Source organism: Helianthus annuus, chromosome 16 (assembly GCF_002127325.2).
Source record: "Helianthus annuus cultivar XRQ/B chromosome 16, HanXRQr2.0-SUNRISE, whole genome shotgun sequence".
Taxonomy (NCBI): domain Eukaryota; kingdom Viridiplantae; phylum Streptophyta; class Magnoliopsida; order Asterales; family Asteraceae; genus Helianthus; species Helianthus annuus.
The window spans coordinates 158,862,886-158,885,616 of record NC_035448.2 but is presented as its reverse complement, the minus strand read 5'-3'; the positions used below and the strand labels follow the sequence as shown (position 1 = coordinate 158,885,616).

The following is a 22,731-nucleotide window of genomic DNA, read 5'->3' as shown; positions in this document are numbered from 1 at the left end:
CACATTATAGAATCGAACGTTTACATAAAATGTTTTCGAAAGATATAGTTTATAAAATAAACCATTTCTCATCATTTTTTAATACACACATAGGCAATTAAATGTTTACATAAAACATTCCTATTCATTAGGAACAATCTCTAACCTCGTATTCGTGATACACATTTTCTAACACACGTGTCAGAAAATTTAAGTCATTTTATATAAAACATGACCATTTAGATTTAGAAATCACAAATTAAAGTTGGTGATAAAATCACACACAACTACACCATCACTTTATGGTGATTTAATTCTTGTATTCTTACTCTTGTATTTTTTTTCAATCTCATCAAGTTAGGCACATAGTCTACTTTTAATACAAGAGACATGAGGTGGAGATAACTCTCACTTAATTAAAGATTTTATTAGAGACATAAACTCTAATAAAAACTAATAAATTGACATGAAACTCTCCTTAAGAGTTTATCTTCCATATGAAGAGTCTAGTAAATGATTTTAATTTCATTACATTCATATAAATACCACACCATCACTTTATGGTGATTTAATTCTTTGAAGCCAATCAAACATCAACTTCAATGTATGACATTTTATTTCTAAATCATAGAAAGCATTAAAAACAATGCTACAACAAATTACTTATATAAAATGTTTACATAAAACATTTAAAGCATTTGTATTTTAACATTTTTTAACAATCATGTTAAAATGAAAGAAATTCTAACGCGCACGTTAGAAATATTAACATTTCCACAAAATGTTATTTCGACTTGCTAAAAACACATATATGCTCAAATAAATAAGTCATTTCTAATACACACGTTAGAAACTAAACAATTAAAAAATTGCTTCCAAACTAACGCTTTTCATGAACGTTTCTAACACACATGTTAGAAGACAAATAATTACAAAAATCATTATAAGCCTTATTTGTTCATATCAATCCATGGGTGGATGAAGAGTCTACTTTAAATAGAGACTTAATTAGAGACATAAAACTCTAATCAAGTAACATAAAACTCTTATTTAAAGACATAAAAAACTCTAATTAAGAGAATTTAACGTTTATAAAAAACGTATGGTTTACACCAATAATTCCGGTCTAACACACATGTTAGAGAATTCAACGTTTACAAAAAACATATGGTTTACACTAATAAACCCGACCTAACACAACAGTTAGAGAAATTAACGAGTCCCAAAATCATTTCAAAACCAAACGTTGGAACTAAAACTATTCGTCTTGTACCACGGTATAAGATTTAAGATTGTATCTCAATCTCAAAAAATCCAAACACAACAAGTTGTACTACGTACATATTTCCCAAAATAAATATTTATAAGATCATAACCTCTAAAAATATTTTTTTTATTCTATTATAAATCCTTTCGTAAACCCAAAATCATTATAAATAAGGTTTTAAGATTGTACCAACAATCTCACGAAATCTTTTTTAAGTTTGTATGAAATGGGTCACATTTTTATTAATAAAACTAATAAAAAATGAAGATACTCTCTTTAAACATTTGGGAAATTGTAGCAGATGAACCGTGTACAAATTCAAACGAAAATAAATATGAATTACAACATATTTAATAAAACAATCGATTCAAACCAATATCTTCAAAAGATAAAGTCTTCAACTTGATCTTTAACCGCGTCTATTTGTATGGTTCGTTATGTTTTCAGTCCGTTGTGTAGGATTCAACGAGGTCTTGAACCACGTCTTCTTGTACAATAATTTCCTACAAAAGGAACAAACAAATGTTGACGATTATGGCTGAGGCACGTGTTCAACACGCTTCCCTTAAAACAGATTTAGCGCCTCTACTAAAGACGACGCGTCTATCTCCCAGGGTACAACACCCGAAGCAGTCTGTATTGTCGGAAATGGCCACGCGCCCGAGGTTACACCGAATAGAAGTATAGTGTTTGAACTTGTGGAAAAAAATGATACGAAGGTGATGGAATCGAGTAGAGAAAACTCATCTCTCTATAATTCCCAACATATGGTCTTTTCAAGTCTTCACCACTTCTCCAAGAATTCTTCATACATATTATCTTTCTCTTGTAGTTTTCTTATCATTCCAATGAGTCACAAAGCCTACCATTTTTTTACAAGAGTTATGGGTAGTGAAGAGTTTATCTTAATTGGTGATTTGTTTAGAGACATAAAACTCTAATAAAAGTTTCACTTAATTAGTGATTTAATTAGAGACATAAGACTCTAATAAAAGCCAATCAAGTGACATAAAACTCTACTCAAGAGTTTCACATATGAAGTTTAATTAGTAATTATAATTTCACTCAATTATAAATTAACTAAATATCTATTCACTAATTTTCCCAACAATTAGTTTGTAATAGATACATGGTCCGTCCTACATCGAGCGGGGAATATTTATACTTGTATTATTACAATATTAATTTCCACTTTATTTTGGGCGAGTTTCAACTCATGTAGCCCCCTTCTTTTTAACCAAACCATTTGATTTGGCCCCATTTGACCGGTTAGAGATAAAACATAACCAACCCTTTAAACATAAAACCGGCCAACAAGTTATCTCATACCTTCCTCTGTAGTGTTATTTGAGCTTCCATGCCAGATTCCCTCTCGTATGAATGGTGGAGCATATTGTGGACCTTGGTGATATGATGAATGATGTCCAAGAGGAACTCCAAGAAGACATGTTGTAGCTTTAGCACCACCCAATGCCCTCACTTGCTCTCCCTTTAGAAGATATATTATTACCAGTTTGATATGATAGTATATAAACAAATTACATAAGGAGTTGAAAATTCATTTTTTTTACAAATTTTAGCATGCATGCATGGTAGACATAACATATACCTTAAGTTTTGCCTGCTCGCGAACGAGACCAAGCGCTGCGTCGATGACTCGCTGCTGACCGCCCTCTAAACTCTTTGGAATTTTACTTGTTGTGCTAAAACAATGAATTCCTCTTCTACCAATGTTCACTGCAGCTAAGAAAGACATCGTGCTAACCTGTAAATGGATGCACAGTAAGGTGATGTGTTGACCAGTTCTATTTAGACATAATGGAAAACATGAAAACATACCTTTGATTGCATCAATACAGGCCAGCAGAGAATCCAAATGGAGACGCAGCAATAAGGTTTGACATGATTGTCAGTTTGATCTGGTTCCTCCTTAGGATGCAATCTAATGATGGTGATGAATAAACCGAATAAGGGAGTTCGGCTATGGAGAGGGGTCGATATTGATGTTATGATTATTAGGTTATGTGTCTAACCTTAGAACCTCTACATAAGTCTCCTTATATATGCACCCAAGAGGAAACCCTAATTAATTAATAAGGGTAATTAGGCTCATCAACAATTACCAACTAATTATTTAATAGGTTGTTATATATTTTGATCCATATAATGTAAATGATTATAATGGCTACTAGATTAAATATAACATAAAATATATTTAATCTTACATTCTCCCACTTAGCCGAGTAATCATTTACTATGAATATTAGATAAGCCTGATCAGGAGTTAACACTCATTTTAGCCTTAAACAAGTACTATAGCAGAGAAATACAGCCGTTGAATCATTATGCGACTCAGGACCCCCATTAGTCATACTATAGCCTTAATTTAAAACCTAATCGTCATGATCAAAATACGCATAAGACCTTTGTTTGATTTGTAACTTTATTTGTCTATATGCCATTATGTCGACTTGACATATTCTTAGAGAATACAAAATCAAACCGATGAGGAAAATTAACTAATACTTAGTCATTCATAGTACGATATGCAATTGCGCACGACCATTAATTAATACCCGTCTATGAGCTCTCTTAATAAGACTTATGGGTAATAGCCCTTCAGTTATAGGATCCTTAAGCATATCATGAATGTATTCGATACAAAACTTAGTTTCCTCAATTCATTCATAAACGAATACTTAATTGCATATCGAAATTTAATGCAGCACCTCTTGAACTGTTACTGTTCAAGGAGTCATGGTAGCTGACTTTATCACACTAAGTCTTCAAAATATTAATTATATGGAGTTAATAAACTTATGAGTCCACTGATAAATTTCCAACAACATTTAGTGACTATATTATGTCGTTATAACTTAGGTTGTTAATATCAGTGCATTATGACTCCTCCATGAGATAGGTTTTGTCTGCTGACATAAAGTCCATTAGATGCTTCACATTAATCTAGACAAATCTAGTGTGTTGCAATGTGAGTAATATCTAAACGAGTATAGACTTAAACTTACATAAGGCTTCCAATTAATGAAGCGTAAGGAAATAATCTCATTTATCCTATTACCCTCTAAAAGAGAGCAGTATTGTTTGTTACATATGTAAGGACCCATTTAAGGTTAAACTTATGGAATGAAACTAATGTCCCATTGGGTCTATCTCGGTATGTTATGATATCAATCACGTAAGAGATATCTCTGAGATCTATTATATCAAAGTTTGTTTTAACAATGCTTTGACTTATGTAACATATACTTGTCAAAAGAATATCATCTATATAGACAAGTTTAATTTAGTTGCTCCCACTCATCTTGAGGTAGGCACATTAATCCACTTGATTGTTGATGAAAATAATTACGTTAAGATTTCATCACATTATGATGTTTGCATTAACCCATACATGGATTTTATTGGCTTACAAACAAAGTGTTCTTTAACCTTCAGTTTAGAACTTTCAGGTTGTTTTATGAACATGTAAATATGTCAGCCATTTGTTAAGGAAAATTGTTTTTAATGTTCATCTAATGTAGCTTTAAACTATTATAAGCTACTAGAACAGTGATGATCCTCAAAGAAAACTTTGATAATTTATCTCTTCTTAAGTATAACCTTTGACAATCAATCATGCCTCTTCGTGTCTTAACGCTTATTTCAGGATTTGGTTTAGTTATGAACACTCTTAGGTAATTCAATCAAAACCTAAACGTTATACGAACACATAAAATCAGTTTTACTAGAAAACTGTTTTATTCTATTTAGAAGATTGATTGACACTAATGGCTTAATTAGAAGAGATTAGATCAGTAAACTTTTCCATAATCCATTTCAACTTCAGTTAGGGAGGTTATGTAATCATCAAAGTTAGTAGGCTTTTAAACCTAGATGACCTCCTGAGTTGATTATTGGGTTTTAAAAGTTTCAGTTTTATGGATTAGCTCTTGGTTAGGTTGCTATCATTTTCAGGATTCTAACTCTGTAAGAGTTGGTGCAGTGTCACACCCCGATCTCCACGTGTCACCGGTGGGCCCGGTGTGGGGTATCGTGACGTAGTTGGCGTCATCATAGACAAACAACACAATATAATAATGCACAGCGGAAGCAGAAATAGATTCATTTCAACTTTAATTAAAATGCAATAATAAATATCACAAGTAGTTGAAACGGATCCACAGGCGGATCAAATAAAATAAGATAAATTGTTCAACAGTTTATTGTCGTCCGAGCTTGCGAGACTATTGTGGACGCTCTTTAGGAAACAGCCAGCCTAGTACGTATAGTACCTGCACTTAACCTTTTGGGAAAAATACGTCAGTTTACACTGGTAAATACAAATTAACTGACTCATTTTGAAAATGATTGAAAATTGATTTAAATGCACATGGCATAAAATATTTTATAACTTGGGATAATTATGCAAGATAAACTTGTAATGGATTTATATGTTACTCCGCGTTCAGTAGCCCGGGATCTTCTGTCCGGGTTAAAGATTAATAGACACACCACAATATAGAGTTATACACGACGGATGTACGCCTACACCCCGTGCTCTGGTCGTGGCCATCTCGTAAGATAATGCCAAGGATATCCGGGACATGTTCATTAACCCCCCAAAGGCTTCAAGTAATAAAACACATTCAAAACAGGGTCATCTCAATGGATTTAACCACTATACGATTAAATGATTCGATGCCGGACCAAGCGGTATTTTATATACCTTACCCCAAGCCCGTATAGGGAAAATAAGTCAAAATGTATTTACCTGAGTAAGTATGAATCACAATTGGTAAGTGTAGATAGCTTTTACTGGGCCTCCTATTCTGGAACAAAGGTTTATAATAACCTATTAGATTCTTAACGGGTCTTTATTTAAGCTTTAGCTTAGACCGGTTAGTTTTAAGGACGATACGGTACAAGCACACGATTAAGCGAAAGACCGGATAGAATGTGATTTAGACCCAACAAGTTTGAATACTTGTATAATATGGGTATACTAAATACATTCTGGATTTTGAGATAAAAATGTTAACGTTTGACCCGTTTCGGTCAATTTACGCAAACTAGTTGCGTAAACCGAACCGAACGCAAAAAGGGCGTTACGGGTAGGCAAATGAGTCATATGCAAGTTCCCTGAGATAATATGCTTTAAATATGATATAATATCAGTAAGTTGTGTTCTATTATGCCCCGAATAATTTTAAACTCAATTTATGCCTTAGAAGGGCATTTTGGTCATTTAAAAGATTATAAAAGAGTCAAATTAGAAATCTGAGTTACAGGTCTGGTTTATACAGTAAATATACTTAATTTGTCATGTTATAACAGTAGGGTATGACCCATATACCAAACTTAACATTTAAAATCAAACTATGCACCGTAGGGGTATTTTAGTAATTTCACAAGGGCTAAAAATGCCAAAACTGGAAATCTGAGTTCAAACATTTATACTTACTGTTATTATATGAAAATATGCTAAATACATTAGTAGGTATGAGTCTTATATGTTTAATACGAGTATAACGCTTACTATGCGCTAAAAACGCTAAAAATGCGATTTAGAGCCGTTTCCGGGTTTTTAAAAGAAAGCTGAGATTTTTATATTTCCAGAATGCTCAAAATAATTTATTTAACAAATAAAATCAGTAGAAAAAGGTTTGGGGTCAAAAGGATTTATAAAACTCATTTTATGGCTTAAACGGTCAAAACCGGCATTAACCGAATCGACTTAGCGACGTATGATCCGATCAACCAAAAATTAAATAAAAATCTTCAAAAATCCCAAAATATTATATAACATCAGTGGGTAAAAATTTTTATATTAAAACGTGGCCTGAAATGGGTTATACGCGAAATGCGCCGTTTATTTAACATAAAGCTTTAGTTTTACGCTATCGGCCATAACTCAAAATCTGGACCACCAACTGGTCTCAAATTTTCGGTGCAAGTTTATAAATTAGTAATAAAGATTTCTACTCTTTCACTTTTCCAAAAATCACGTTTTATATCAAAAAGGGCAAAATAGTCAACTTTAAGCATAAACCGGAAACATGCAAATGAATCGGCTAAGCATAGACTCAAGTATCAAAAATTCCAGAAAGTTACACTAAAATAAAAATGGTCAAAAATAGTCTCTAATACAGATCTCAAACATGCATGCACGGATCCGAATCGATAGTCAACGAAAAAGCCGTTTTACAAGACTTTCGGTCCCGATTCGTGTTTATACTAAAGATTGTCGAGTTGGTTATGATAAAATACATTCTTATATTCATTATAAGTTATTTTTGATGATCAAACTGATTGCATGTCATCTACATTACTATTTATGCTATATTTCGCAAAAACGATTTCTGTTGACTTTTTAAGAACATCTTTGACTCGACAAATAGCATGCTTAGAGTGGGAATCAGAGAATACCCTTTTGAGGGTTTGTTTCCCACATAAATACCAACTTATAAGTGGTTTCAATTTGAGAAATGACAGGGCCAATTTCGTTTAATCGAAAAGTCAAACTATATGAACAACGGTTTGACTTTTAACTAATAATCAAAGCTAGAACGAAATATAGAATGATATGAACGCTTACAAAGGTCCTAATGAAGCTTAGTTAACACTGGGAGGTGGTCTTGCCGATCAGAATTGCTCTAGAAGTTGCCTTGAGTGTTCTTGCAAGTTTGCTTGTTCTTGTTACAATACAAGTGCTCAATAAAATGAAGGAATGATCTGATTTATGGGGGAATTCAGATGATATAGAGAGCTCACAGTAGTCCTAGGCATGCAAGGCCTTTAATTGGTGCAAAAGGGAGGTGATCCCAGCTGTTTAACACTCAAAATTCGGGCCAAAACAGTCTAATTCGCGAGTTCTGCATCTGGGCACAGGGTCGCGGCCCGCTTAGGCCTGTCCAGGCGGGTCGCCTGGCCTGCTGATCAGCCAAACATCTTTCAAACTTGGCAGCTTTGGTCCCTGTCCTTGCACGCGATGTTTCGGCTACTTATTTTGACTTGTAAACCCCCAAACTTGGTTTTTAAGAACCTTGGGACATTTACCAACATGGTAATGTCCTCGGATAACTTTGCGCTCAACCGAAAAGCCATGAAATTCGACGTTGACGCTTTTAACCCCTCAAGTACGGTTTTGGCCATAACTTTCTCATACGGTAACGAAACTTCATGAAATTTTTACCACACATTCTAATGAGTATATTTTAGCATTACAAAGCTTCGGGTCTGCCAAAAGTTCACTCAGAGGTATAAATTAAACATGTTGACACTTTTAGCCCCTATAGTTTGTAATTCCTCACTTTTGTGCAATTTCCACTTCGTATGATCCATGATCCATCCGTTTAAGGTTATAAACATTATGTAGGGTTATCATAGAGTCTATTTATCCATTGTTGACACTTTGGACCCTTATGTTCCATAGTTTTCACCGTTTGTCAACTTTAGTCCCTTTAAAGTTTGTTTTCACATACCGGAACCTTATGACACGTGTCAATACATTATTGGACGTAATTTTTCGAGGTGTTACATCCTCACCCCCTTAAAAGAAATCTCGACCTCGAGATTTACTGAAACAAATGAGGATATTTCTCTTTCATCGTGGATTCCACTTCCCACGTGTATTCGGGACCTCTACGGGCATCCCATTTGACCTTAACAATAGGCACATGCTTCCTTCGAAGCTTCTTCACCTGTCGATCCTCAATCGACAAAGGTTTTTCCACGAACTTCAAACTCTCATCTATGTGTATATCTGTATGCGGTATAACCAGTGATTCGTCCGCGAAACACTTCTTCAAATTACAGATGTGGAACACATTATGAATAGCGCTAAGTTCTTCAGGCAAGTTTAACTTATAAGCGACTGACCCTACGCGTTCGATGATCTCGAAAGGTCCTATGTATCTCGGGCTTAGCTTGCCTTTCTTACCAAATCGCATCACCCCTTTCCAGGGCGATACCTTAAGCAACACCTTATCACCTACATCGAAGTGAAAATCTTTGCGCTTTGGATCCGCATAACTTTTCTGCCTATCCCTGGCAGCTTTCAAACGATCGCGAATCTGCACGATCTTGTCCGTCATCTCAAAAACGATATCTGGTCCTGACAGTTGGACATCTCCAACTTCTGCCCAACAGATGGGCGATCTACACTTCCTACCGTATAGGGCCTCAAAAGGCGCAGCTTTTATGCTGGAATGGTAGCTATTGTTGTAGGAGAATTCGATCAGTGGTAGGTTCTTATCCCAACTACCACCCAAGTCGATCGCACATGCACGAAGCATGTCTTCCAAGGTTTGAATAGTACGCTCACTCTGACCATCAGTCTGAGGATGATAAGCCGTACTAAAATTCAAACGAGTGCCCAGTGATTGTTGGAAACTCTTCCAAAAATGCGACGTATATCTAGTATCTCTATCGGAGATAATAGATATAGGTATACCATGCAACGCTACAATCTTATCGACATATAATTGAGCTAACATATCGGAGCTATACGTCTCCTTGATGGGTAGAAAATGAGCTAACTTCGTCAGTCTATCTACTATGACCCATATGGTATCATTTCCCTTTCTCGTCTTTGGTAACTTGGTGATGAAATCCATTGTCACCATTTCCCATTTCCATTTGGGAATTTCAGGTTGCTGAAGCAAACCTGACGGCTTCTGATGCTCAGCTTTGACTTGCGCACAAGTCAAACATTTAGCTACATGCTCAGCTACTGACTTCTTCAAACCAATCCACCAGTAGTTTGCTTTTAGATCCTGGTACATCTTATCCGCTCCAGGATGAACGGAATATTTAGAGCTGTGGGCTTCCTGGAGGATAACATCCCGAAGTCCTCCATAAACTGGAACCCATATTCGTCCGTTTAGTCTTAACATTCCATCTTTGTCGTAGGATAACTGCTCTTCAGTTACTCCTAACTTCTCTTCAGGATAGTTAGCTTCCAACACAGCTTCCTTCTGTGCAGCTAACACCCTTTCATTCAAACTATTCCTTATTTCAATGCGCTTGGCATTGATTCTGATTGGTTTTACTCTTTCCTTTCTGCTCAAGGCGTCGACAACTACATTTGCCTTGCCTGGATGGTATCGTATCTCGCAGTCGTAATCATTTAGAGTTTCCATCCATCGCCTTTGTCGCATGTTCAATTCCTTCTGATTGAACAAGTGTTGAAGACTCTTGTGATCCGAATAAATTATACACTTGGTTCCATACAAGTAATGTCTCCATAGCTTCAATGCAAATACAACGGCACCCAGTTCCAAATCGTGGGTGGTGTAGTTCTTCTCGTGCACCTTTAACTGACGAGAAGCGTAGGCAATGACTTTGCCTCTTTGCATGAGTACACAGCCCATACCAGTATGTGACGCATCACAATACACCACAAATACTTCAATACCATCGGGCAATGTCAACACGGGCGCATTGCTCAACTTCTTCTTCAAAATGTCGAAGGATTCCTGCTGCTTAGGGCCCCAATCAAACTTAATCTTCTTACGAGTCAACGAAGTTAGGGGCGCAGCAATCCTTGAAAAGTTCTTGATGAATCGCCTATAGTATCCTGCCAATCCTAGGAAACTGCGAATTTCGGTGGGAGTCTTCGGCTCCTGCCAATTCATGACTGCTTCTACCTTAGCGGGATCCACTTGGATACCTCGCTCACTTACGACATGTCCAAGGAATTGGACTTCTCGAAGCCAAAATTCACACTTCATAAATTTGGCATAAAGTTTCTCCTGATGCAGAAGTTTGAGAATACAACGAAGGTGTTTCTCATGGTCAGCTTGGCTCTTCGAGTAGATAAGGATGTCGTCGATAAAGACGATGACGAATTTATCCAGATAAGGCTTGCAGACGCGATTCATGAGATCCATGAATGCGGCTGGTGCGTTAGTGAGCCCAAAAGGCATCACTAGGAACTCGTAATGTCCATATCGAGTCCTAAACGCTGTCTTGTGCACATCTTCATCCTTGACTTTCAACTGATGATAACCTGACCTCAGGTCGATCTTTGAGAAGTAGCTTGCTCCTTGCAACTGATCGAACAGATCGTCGATCCTGGGTAACGGATACCTATTCTTGATAGTGACCTTATTAAGCTCACGGTAATCGATGCACAGACGCATCGACCCATCCTTCTTTTTAACGAACAAGATTGGCGTTCCCCAAGGAGATGAGCTAGGCCTAATAAAACCCTTAGCTAACAGATCATCCAATTGCGTCCTCAACTCCTTCATCTCCGTTGGTGCCAACCTATATGGTGCTCTTGCTACAGGCGCTGCACCTGGAATGATGTCTATTCGAAACTCCACTTGCCTATCCGGTGGCAAACCGGGGAGTTCTTCAGGAAATACTTCAGGGTATTCTGAGATAACCGGGATATCTTCGATCTTCGGCTTTGGTTCATCAATGGTAACTTGTGCCATATAAATGACACATCCCTTCTGCAGGCATCTGGATGCCTTGAGCATGGACACTTGCTCAGGCAATCCATGCTGGGTATCACCTTGGATAGTAAGTGACTCACCGGACGGAGTCTTAACTACCACTTGCTTTCTGTTGCACAGAATCTGGGCTTGGTTATGCGATAACCAATCCATGCCTATCACTATATCAAATCCGGCTAGCTTAAAGGGAAGCAAGGATAACGGGAAAGAATGATTCCTAATGGATATAACACATCCATCTAGAACAGTCGAGGCGGTTTCTATGGTTCCATCGGCTAATTCCACCTCATACTTCACACTTAAGGTTTTAACAGGTAGGTTTAACAATTTACAGAACTTATCATCTACAAATGACTTATCTGCTCCTGAATCAAATAGGACTCTAGCAAAAACATCGTTTACAAGAAAAGTACCTGTAATGACGTTGTCATCTAGAACTGCTTCCTTGGCGTCCATTCTGAAGACTCTCGCATTTGTCTTCTTTCCATCCTCAGCTTTCTTAGTATTCTTTGGGCAATTAGACTTGATGTGCCCCTTCTCGTTGCAACCGTAACAGGTTGCATCTTTCAGACCTTTGCACTTCAGAGTTGTATGATCTGCAGATTTGCAGATTCCACAGGGCCTCACGGGAGACTGCGATTTCGATTCCAAACGACATTTCCCAAAATGATGTCTCTTGCAGGTCTTGCATCTGGGCTTATCCCCTGATGGTTGCCAATCTCTCCGAGATCCCGACCCTTTCCTGCGGTCGTTGTTCCCTCGGTGTCGTTTCTCAGATCTTCGTGAGGTGTCATCCTCACGTTTCCTCTTGTTTTCCTCCGAGCTCTTAAGGGCTCTCAATCTGACTACATCTTGAGTGAGGGAGAGGGATAGATCAGCTACTGATCTGAACGTCGTAGGCCTGGATGCCTTAACGCTCGCCTTGATCTCTGGTGCCAGACCCCCAATAAAACGAGCGATCCTTCGCGGCTCCGGGGTCACCAAATACGGTACTAATCGAGATAAGGTGTTGAAGGTAGTGAGATACGCCTGACAGTCGAGGTTCTTCATTACCAGGGATACGAAATCCGATTCGATCCTTTCGACTTCGTGTTGCGGACAGAAACTTTCCTTGATCAGGGCTACAAACTGATCCCATGTCATGCTGTACAATGTGGCCTTACCGGCAGCTTGTAGGAGTGACTTCCACCATGCTAGAGCATCTCCTTTAAACGACTGGGACACGTACTTCACCACGTCCCTATCAGCACACCCGTTGATATCAACTACCGTATCCATCTCATCTAACCACGTCATGCAGTCAACTGCTCCTTTCTCCCCAGTAAAATCCCTGGGTTTGCATGAAACGAAATACTTGTACGTGCAGGACTTGCTGTGCGTATCATGCTTCAGCTTGATTTTTTGTTTCGGTACGCTGCTGTGGTTGGAGGAGTGATTATCCTCCTCATCCTTTTTCGGCTCATTTTTCTTAGAAGGCGGCTTACTATGAGCCTCCGAATGAGTCTTGGGCTTGACGTGCGATACGGTTCGGGTCCTACTCCGAGTCCCGCTAGATTCTCTGAATTGCCTATCCATAGCTTTGGCAACAGCGTTTTCTACCAGTGCTTGCAGTTCTGCACCAGTTACGTGAATCTTTGTATTATCTGGGTGTTCCCCAGAACGACTGTTGGTTTCTTCCGATTTTGCCATGTAGCTTTAAGCTATATAAAAGTAAGGACAAGGTCTATTTAGAAACCTAACAGCATTATCGTTCTTGACGATTTATTAACCATGGTATTAATAACCATAATAGTTAATTTATTTAATTTCATTCAGCACTTTTATTAGCAACTATATCATAGAATGAAATATATATATTGGCACCATAGGCCTAGTCACTTCGGACAACTTCTAAATTTTAAATTCAGCTTTTTATAGGATTAAAATTTGTATAATTAAACAGATAATCCTTTGCTTGGCAGGGAGTTATAAACCACAACTGCCTTTTTGTTTTATATGACATAGTCATAACCCGTAGGTATCAAGTCATAATCAGACTTGTATACAGATACAATCTGTAGATAATTTATTAAAAAGGGTGGCTTGTGTGATTTTTACAGATCACGCTTGGCCAAGAATGTTAACATGTTTACAGATGTTAACAGAGATTTGAATCTTTTTAACCAGGTTTTACCATATTGGCCAGGCCTTTTAATAAGACATTCAAGCTAGGTTTTACCTTTTTAAGATTCTTATTAAAATGGTAAATCAAATAACAATTGATATTTTTCATTTATTTGTATTTTATGTTCATGCACATAGATAAAATGAAAACTTAAATTAACCATTTTAAATAAAGTAAACTAGTACAACTTTGCCCTAAACGGGACTTTTCTCAAATAGCATGCCCACGCAGGGGCTAAACCAAAAACAAACAACAAACAAACAAAACAAACCCACGCAGGGGTTAAACAGGAATAACATACCCACGCAGGGGTAGAATAAGAGAAATATACCCACGCAGGGGTAGAATACAGGAATAAATGTCCTCGTAGGGACATGAGTAAATGAGCTAACAAACAAAGGATTTAATAATCCTTCTTACTCTTACCCTTAATCAAGTCAACCGTCTTCTTGAACATACCGTGGTTGTGTCGGCGATCTTGTCGCATTTCCTGTCGCAATTCCCGTCGCACGTCGTGTATCCCTTGCAGGATTTCTTGGACTTGCGGTGGCGACATCATCGGCGCCGGCGGCGGTGGCTGATACCGCGGTGGCTGTGGAGGCTGCGGTTGCTGGTACCCTTGCGGTAAGTACCCAAAAGCTGATTGTCCCGTAGCCCAGGGACCTCCAAAAGTACTCTCCTGGTTGAGAGGGTTGTAGCCTGAAGCTAACCAGTAGGGATCTCCCGTATAATCATAACCGGGAGGAAAAGTCGGCTCGAAAGGGTTGAACTGTGCTGCGCTAGCATACGCAGGGATTGGCTCTCCAAAGTTCTGTGGTGGCGGTGGCGCAATAGGCGCAGAAGAAACCTCTGAGACGGGATGCGGAGACTCTCCCATCTCTGACTCCTCGTGGAGCGGCGAGTAGCGGCTGCTACCTGAATGTCGAGGGGTGCCAATGCGAATCCCTCCTCGCGTAGACATACGCGCGTTCCTCCTTGGCCTCTGAGGCGGAGGAGGCAAAACCGGTGGTGGTGGTGGCGACGGAGTGACCACGTCGCGCCAGAAGGCCTCAGATGGGTCCTGCTGCTGAGGCTGCTGCTGATGCTGCTGCTGCTGGGAGTGATGTTGCGAGTGCACGGGAGAACCGTGGTAAGACTGGTGCATGGGGGAGTTATGGTAGCTGGGGGTATAGACCCAGTCGTGCTGCTTAAACCTCTCCTCGTAGCTGTCAACACCATTGAAAGGTGATCCCCTGTATGGTGACCCATCTGATATCTCAATGGGATGGTTGGGAGTGCCGGACGGTGGCATGGAGGGATCGGTGTCCTCGTCGACCTCCATCTCGTTGCCACCAGAGAAGTGGTCTTCAGGTCCTAGTGGGTTATGACCCACTGGTTCATCCAAGTAGGCATCAGGGTTGTACAGGCCCTGATAAACGGGTGTTGGGTAGTTGTGAGGTGACTGGTGAAGAGGTATGAAAGATCCATGGGAGTCGTGGGGCCCATTTTCAGAATGTGGCCCAAAGGAGTGAGGTAGGGATGGTGAGGTACTCAGTGATACCGAGTGCCTGGCTTGTTCAGCAATGATCTCCAAAGATCGTGGGCAGCAGTGTTGTGGGATGCTGATGGGGTCCGCCTATGCGAAGGCCCTGCCTCGTGGTCATGTGAGGTGGCGAATCCTCCTCATCCCCTTCCTCGAACTCGTGGCGGCATGTTGAACCTGTCAAAAATCAAACAAGTTGCACAACAAAAATATATATATGAGACAAAGTTAAAAATGAAAATAAAAATAAACGAAATTTTGAACATTTCCTAAGTTCTTTGTCTAGACTCGAAAATCGAGGAATGTGCAATTGTGTAACTGAGATTAAACACAAAAGACTAGTGTTTAATTCACTCAGCGTTGGCTCTGATACCAACCTGTCACACCCCGATCTCCACGTGTCACCGGTGGGCCCGGTGTGGGGTATCGTGACGTAGTTGGCGTCATCATAGACAAACAACACAATATAATAATGCACAGCGGAAGCAGAAATAGATTCATTTCAACTTTAATTAAAATGCAATAATAAATATCACAAGTAGTTGAAACGGATCCACAGGCGGATCAAATAAAATAAGATAAATTGTTCAACAGTTTATTGTCGTCCGAGCTTGCGAGACTATTGTGGACGCTCTTTAGGAAACAGCCAGCCTAGTACGTATAGTACCTGCACTTAACCTTTTGGGAAAAATACGTCAGTTTACACTGGTAAATACAAATTAACTGACTCATTTTGAAAATGATTGAAAATTGATTTAAATGCACATGGCATAAAATATTTTATAACTTGGGATAATTATGCAAGATAAACTTGTAATGGATTTATATGTTACTCCGCGTTCAGTAGCCCGGGATCTTCTGTCCGGGTTAAAGATTAATAGACACACCACAATATAGAGTTATACACGACGGATGTACGCCTACACCCCGTGCTCTGGTCGTGGCCATCTCGTAAGATAATGCCAAGGATATCCGGGACATGGTCATTAACCCCCCAAAGGCTTCAAGTAATAAAACACATTCAAAACAGGGTCATCTCAATGGATTTAACCACTATACGATTAAATGATTCGATGCCGGACCAAGCGGTATTTTATATACCTTACCCCAAGCCCGTATAGGGAAAATAAGTCAAAATGTATTTACCTGAGTAAGTATGAATCACAATTGGTAAGTGTAGATAGCTTTTACTGGGCCTCCTATTCTGGAACAAAGGTTTATAATAACCTATTAGATTCTTAACGGGTCTTTATTTAAGCTTTAGCTTAGACCGGTTAGTTTTAAGGACGATACGGTACAAGCACACGATTAAGCGAAAGACCGGATAGAATGTGATTTAGACCCAACAAGTTTGAATACTTGTATAATATGGGTATACTAAATACATTCTGGATTTTGAGATAAAAATGTTAACGTTTGACCCGTTTCGGTCAATTTACGCAAACTAGTTGCGTAAACCGAACCGAACGCAAAAAGGGCGTTACGGGTAGGCAAATGAGTCATATGCAAGTTCCCTGAGATAATATGCTTTAAATATGATATAATATCAGTAAGTTGTGTTCTATTATGCCCCGAATAATTTTAAACTCAATTTATGCCTTAGAAGGGCATTTTGGTCATTTAAAAATTATAAAAGAGTCAAATTAGAAATCTGAGTTACAGGTCTGGTTTATACAGTAAATATACTTAATTTGTCATGTTATAACAGTAGGGTATGACCCATATACCAAACTTAACATTTAAAATCAAACTATGCACCGTAGGGGTATTTTAGTAATTTCACAAGGGCTAAAAATGCCAAAACTGGAAATCTGAGTTCAAACATTTATACTTACTGTTATTATATGAAAATATGCTAAATACATCAGTAGGTATGAGTCTTATATGTTTAATACGAGTATAACGCTTACTATGCGCTAAAAACGCTAAAAATGCGATTTAGAGCCGTTTCCGGGTTTTTAAAAGAAGCTGAGATTTTTATATTTCCAGAATGCTCAAAATAATTTATTTAACAAATAAAATCAGTAGAAAAAGGTTTGGGGTCAAAAGGATTTATAAAACTCATTTTATGGCTTAAACGGTCAAAACCGGCATTAACCGAATCGACTTAGCGACGTATGATCCGATCAGCCAAAAATTAAATAAAAATCTTCCAAAATCCCAAAATATTATATAACATCAGTGGGTAAAAAGTTTTATATTAAAAAGTGGCCTGAAATGGGTTATACGCGAAATGCGCCGTTTATTTAACATAAAGCTTTAGTTTTACGCTATCGGCCATAACTCAAAATCTGGACCACCAACTGGTCTCAAATTTTCGGTGCAAGTTTATAAATTAGTAATAAAGATTTTTACTCTTTCACTTTTCCAAAAATCACGTTTTATATCAAAAAGGGCAAAATAGTCAACTTTAAGCATAAACCGGAAACATGCAAATGAATCGGCTAAGCATAGACTCAAGTATCAAAAATTCCAGAAAGTTACACTAAAATAAAAATGGTCAAAAATAGTCTCTAATACAGATCTCAAACATGCATGCACGGATCCGAATCGATAGTCAACGAAAAAGCCGTTTTACAAGACTTTCGGTCCCGATTCGTGTTTATACTAAAGATTGTCGAGTTGGTTATGATAAAATACATTCTTATATTCATTATAAGTTACTTTTGATGATCAAACTGATTGCATGTCATCTACATTACTATTTATGCTATATTTCGCAAAAACGATTTTTGTTGACTTTTTAAGAACATCTTTGACTCGACAAATAACATGCTTATAGTTTGTAATTCCTCACTTTTGTGCAATTTCCACTTCATATGATCCATGATCCATCCGTTTAAGGTTATAAACATTATGTAGGGTTATCATAGAGTCTATTTATCCATTGTTGACACTTTGGACCCTTATGTTCCATAGTTTTCACCGTTTGTCAACTTTAGTCCCTTTAAAGTTTGTTTTCACATACCGGAACCTTATGACACGTGTCAATACATTATTGGACGTAATTTTTCGAGGTGTTACATGCAGTATGGTGTACAAGAGGTGTAATCGGAGTTAAATTCGGAGTGAAATTTAATGACACTCTTCGCCCCGCCTCTTGTATTCCTTACAAAATAAGGACTTTGACTGCTCCCACTGACCTTAGAAATCTTTAGGAACTCCGTATGCTTAGGGTCAATGTTTAACGACCAACAAATTCTAATAGAGAAACAAGTTAATGACGTTAGTCGTTGTGATTTCTCTTGTTGAGGATTATGTTAGTTTAGGTAAGAAATCTAAGTGTGCCCACAATTAAGCAACAATGAAACTTTTGTAAGAGTAGCATTAGATTTTAAGGAGACAAGTTATGATAGAACAGTGTCAAGATGGAGCAGTGTCTTGTACAAGAGGTGTAAATTTAGGTAATGTAAAATTTTCACTCCCCACCTCTTGCAACTATTGCAAGTTATTATTAAGACACTTAATGTTCCCATTGATCTTTAATATCTCTAGAATGCTACAAGAGAAGTTTCAATGAGCTACGTGACGTGGGAACCTATCACATATACATTAGACTATATTTGATTTCTTTAATGTACAGATATCATGAGAAACTTTAGGGACATTTTTAATAGAAATCTTATTAAGTATATATATGAATAGATTTCTTCTAAGACCGTGTGCCATATGCGACAAAATTTAGATACAAGTTGATAGTCTGTTAAATGATAAATGAATTATGTCTGAATATTCCATTTGGAATAAGTTCCACGAATCAATGAATGACTTATGATGGACCCATACTTATTCCTTAAGCCAAGTAATATTTAGGGCTGTAACGTCATTTTTAAAATCACTTAGAATGAGATTAGATGAAAAAATCATCCTCATTAACCATGTCGTGATTTCTCATGAATTTTGGTTGTAATGGATGAAATTTATAAGTCTCACTTTCCTTTTGTCAAATTCTCATTTACATGATGACAAAAGTTGTGAAAATGTAAGGTATCATCTAGTTTTATCTTAGTAATGTTTCAATCCAGATATTTAGAACAAATAAGATGAGAGTTTAAGATAAGTGTGACTTTATGTTGACTATGCAAACCTCACAACCTTCATGACATAGCCTAAGTAATGATACTATATTCTGATTAATCTTCAGAATATGTAAGGTATCGAAAAGCTTTGTTAAAAGACTGCTTATTATGGTTCTTATAGCCTTAACAATTAGTTTTGTCACTAACTCTCATGTTAGTTATTTGTCGACTTCTGGTAAGGAAACGTTTAAAACTAGAGTCAACTAATCATGTGTTAATATGAATATTAAAGAATTATCAGACTTAAATATCATTAGTAAGTGACTATCTAATTAATTTATCCAACTATTCTTTAGAATAATGAATAGTCTCGTTGCTTATGCCTAGTCTAATGACATAATTATACATTGAGATTTTCCCTTGAAGAACCTTAAAGTTGGAATTAGCACTTGTAATTTGTCTATTGACCTTAGAACAATCCTCTTTTAAACTATTAGTGGTTGTAAGGTGAATAACATGTTATTTTCCAGTTTCAGACATTTATTTCTATGTACATATGTTGCTTATCAACACACTCATTATACTTTGGTACTTTTGAGTGTTATAGTTGATTTATAAGGCATCAAATTGTACAAGTGAAAATCTTAGTATGTAATGTACTGGAAAAATGTACTTATTTCCATGCGTAAGCCCTTAACTTTATGGGTCATGGTATTATACATTATAATGTATTCACATATACCACTTAACTTTATAGTTTAGAATTTTAAATGAAGGCATGCATCTTAGGAGCTCTTGTGATTATTCCACAATAATAGATTAGTCTTAGGGAAGACTTAATCTGGAATAACTTTAGTGATAGCAAATATGTTAGAGAGTTCTTGATTATCATAAGAGACATCATGTTTGATTTGTCCTATTCATCATGCTCTACTTTTCTTCTGTAGTGCTTTATCAGAAGAGAGCAATAGGATCATCGTGTCTTAAGAGATAATCAAGGATTTAATTTTAAGAGCTGATTCTTATAGAAACTTTAAATAAAACAAAACATTTTAGGTTTAGGAATTAGAGTGGATGAGATATTGATTTATAGAAGAAAATTACGGTGAGTAACATTATGGGTACTAAAAAAAATAAGGCAGACGAAATGATCATAAAATTAAAGAAGGATCATTGATATAAGATCATTATGTGAAGAGGTTGTGATATGTCTATTACTAACATCAAAATAATAGACTTATTTAAAGTTCTACTTAAACAAAGACAAATCAGCTTTGGCTTGAAGTGTAATCATTTAAGCATGTCAGAAATTGAGACAATCACTTTAGTTATGCACTTGTTAAGTATGTCATCTATGAAGGAATTAAATCAGTTTTGGCCAGATATTAAGACATTCATGTTTATGATGCACACTTAACATAGCTTTCGTAATGATGTATCTAATCAGCTTTGGCAAGAAACGATACATCAGAAGCTCATTCAAGTAAAGCCATTTTGGTTTTGTAAAGCATTATTTGATCCTGATTATTTAACTAAGTATTTACAAAGCCAAAATTTTAGTTCATATTAACTGCTTAATAAAGTAATGGGATTTCGGACAAATCTTGGCACTTTATGAACACTCATGATTTCGGATGAATCATGTCTTGGATTCATCCGTGATGAATGATTTCGAATCATCTCGGATGTATCCAAGACGCGTAAGTTGGATGATTTCGGATGTGTCCAAGACGAGTGATTTCGGATGAATTATGTCTTGGATTCATCCGAAATGGTGATGTTTAGTCCATAATGATCAGGTAGTTATTGATCCGTAATGGACACTTAGTCCGAAATGATCCGTGACGGTCCGTAATGATCATCCGAAATGTGTTCCTCAAGCTATAAAATCCTTAATTTAGGCAGTTAATTATTGATAAGATTTAAATCCGAAATCTTAGAGATTATGGGATTAAGTTTCTGTTTAGATATTAATTATATTTATCTGTTTATTTCGAAAATTATATCCATTAATAATGATAACAGATTTCGAAAAAACTTAAGTAGATAAAATAGATCAAAACAGAAACAAACACCCTATAATCCGAATTCATTCCAAAACTAAGGGAATTTTTGAATTTTCTGATGAACAAGTAATGAACCCCCCAAAAAAATAAACATTCAAACATTCATCCGAGATCTGGAAATTTTTACACATTTAAGCATATTTGTGAACATGTTGATTTCGGAACAGTTATAATGAATGAATATATGATCCGAGATGGATCCGAGATGATCTGGAATGGCATCTCGGATGTAATTATCTGAAAATACTCATCCGTGATGCATCCGAGATGGTATTTCGGATGACAGAAAACGGATTTTATTATGGTTTTCAATTCTGTTTTCCAGTTTTATTCCAGATTTACGGATGCAAAAACAGAACCGACTAATCAACATATGCTCTGATACCACATGTTGACCAGTTCTATTTAGACATAATGGAAAACATGAAAACATACCTTTGATTGCATCAATACAGGCCAGCAGAGAATCCAGATGGAGACGCAGCAATAAGGTTTGACATGATTGTCAGCTTGATCTGGTTCCTCCTTAGGATGCAATCTAATGATGGTGATGAATAAACCGAATAAGGGAGTTCGGCTATGGAGAGAGGTCGATATTGATGTTATGATTATTAGGTTATGTGTCTAACCTTAGAACCTCTACATAAGTCTCCTTATATATGCACCCAAGAGGAAACCCTAATTAGTTAATAAGGGTAATTAGGCCCATCAACAATTACCAACTAATTATTCAATAGGTTGTTATATATTTTGATCCATATAATGTAAATGATTATAATGGCTACTAGATTAAATATAACATAAAATATATTTAATCTTACATGATGTAGCTCACAACTCACAAGATATTAATGGAAACTACAATACCAAGAACAAGTAATTTTGAATGCACTCTTAAAAGTTTCAAAAATATATTAACAAAATTTGATACCAGCAGATATTGCGTAGGCCTATAAATATTTAAAAGATAGAATAGATTATTAGGGTTACCTTGAGAATCAGCAACACGTAAATTTGAGATGAATCAAACCATGAAATATGACAAATAAATAAGTGTGTATGTTTTGGATTGTTGTGGATTATCTACACATTTGTAACATGTGCTTCTTTTTAAATTATTTTTTTTAATAAAACCATATACGTGGTGGCCGATATTCGGAGGCATGCGGTTTTTGAAGATATTATTTATTTTTCTCTTTTTGTGGGTTGTATGTAGGAGGAAAAGAAACTTAATTATTTATTACTAGGTTA

The 22,731-nt window shown here is 36.9% G+C and overlaps 1 long non-coding RNA gene across 1 annotated transcript; it reads right to left on the bottom strand.

The window, feature by feature from the left end:
• Positions 1-2,599: 2,599 nt before the first annotated feature.
• On the bottom strand, positions 2,600-22,496 carry LOC110916265. Its single transcript, XR_004884450.1, has 3 exons — positions 22,471-22,496; positions 2,856-3,011; positions 2,600-2,735 (listed from the first exon to the last, which is right to left on the bottom strand). It is a non-coding gene; the product is annotated as an uncharacterized LOC110916265 (long non-coding RNA).
• Between the last annotated feature and the right edge of the window lie 235 nt (positions 22,497-22,731).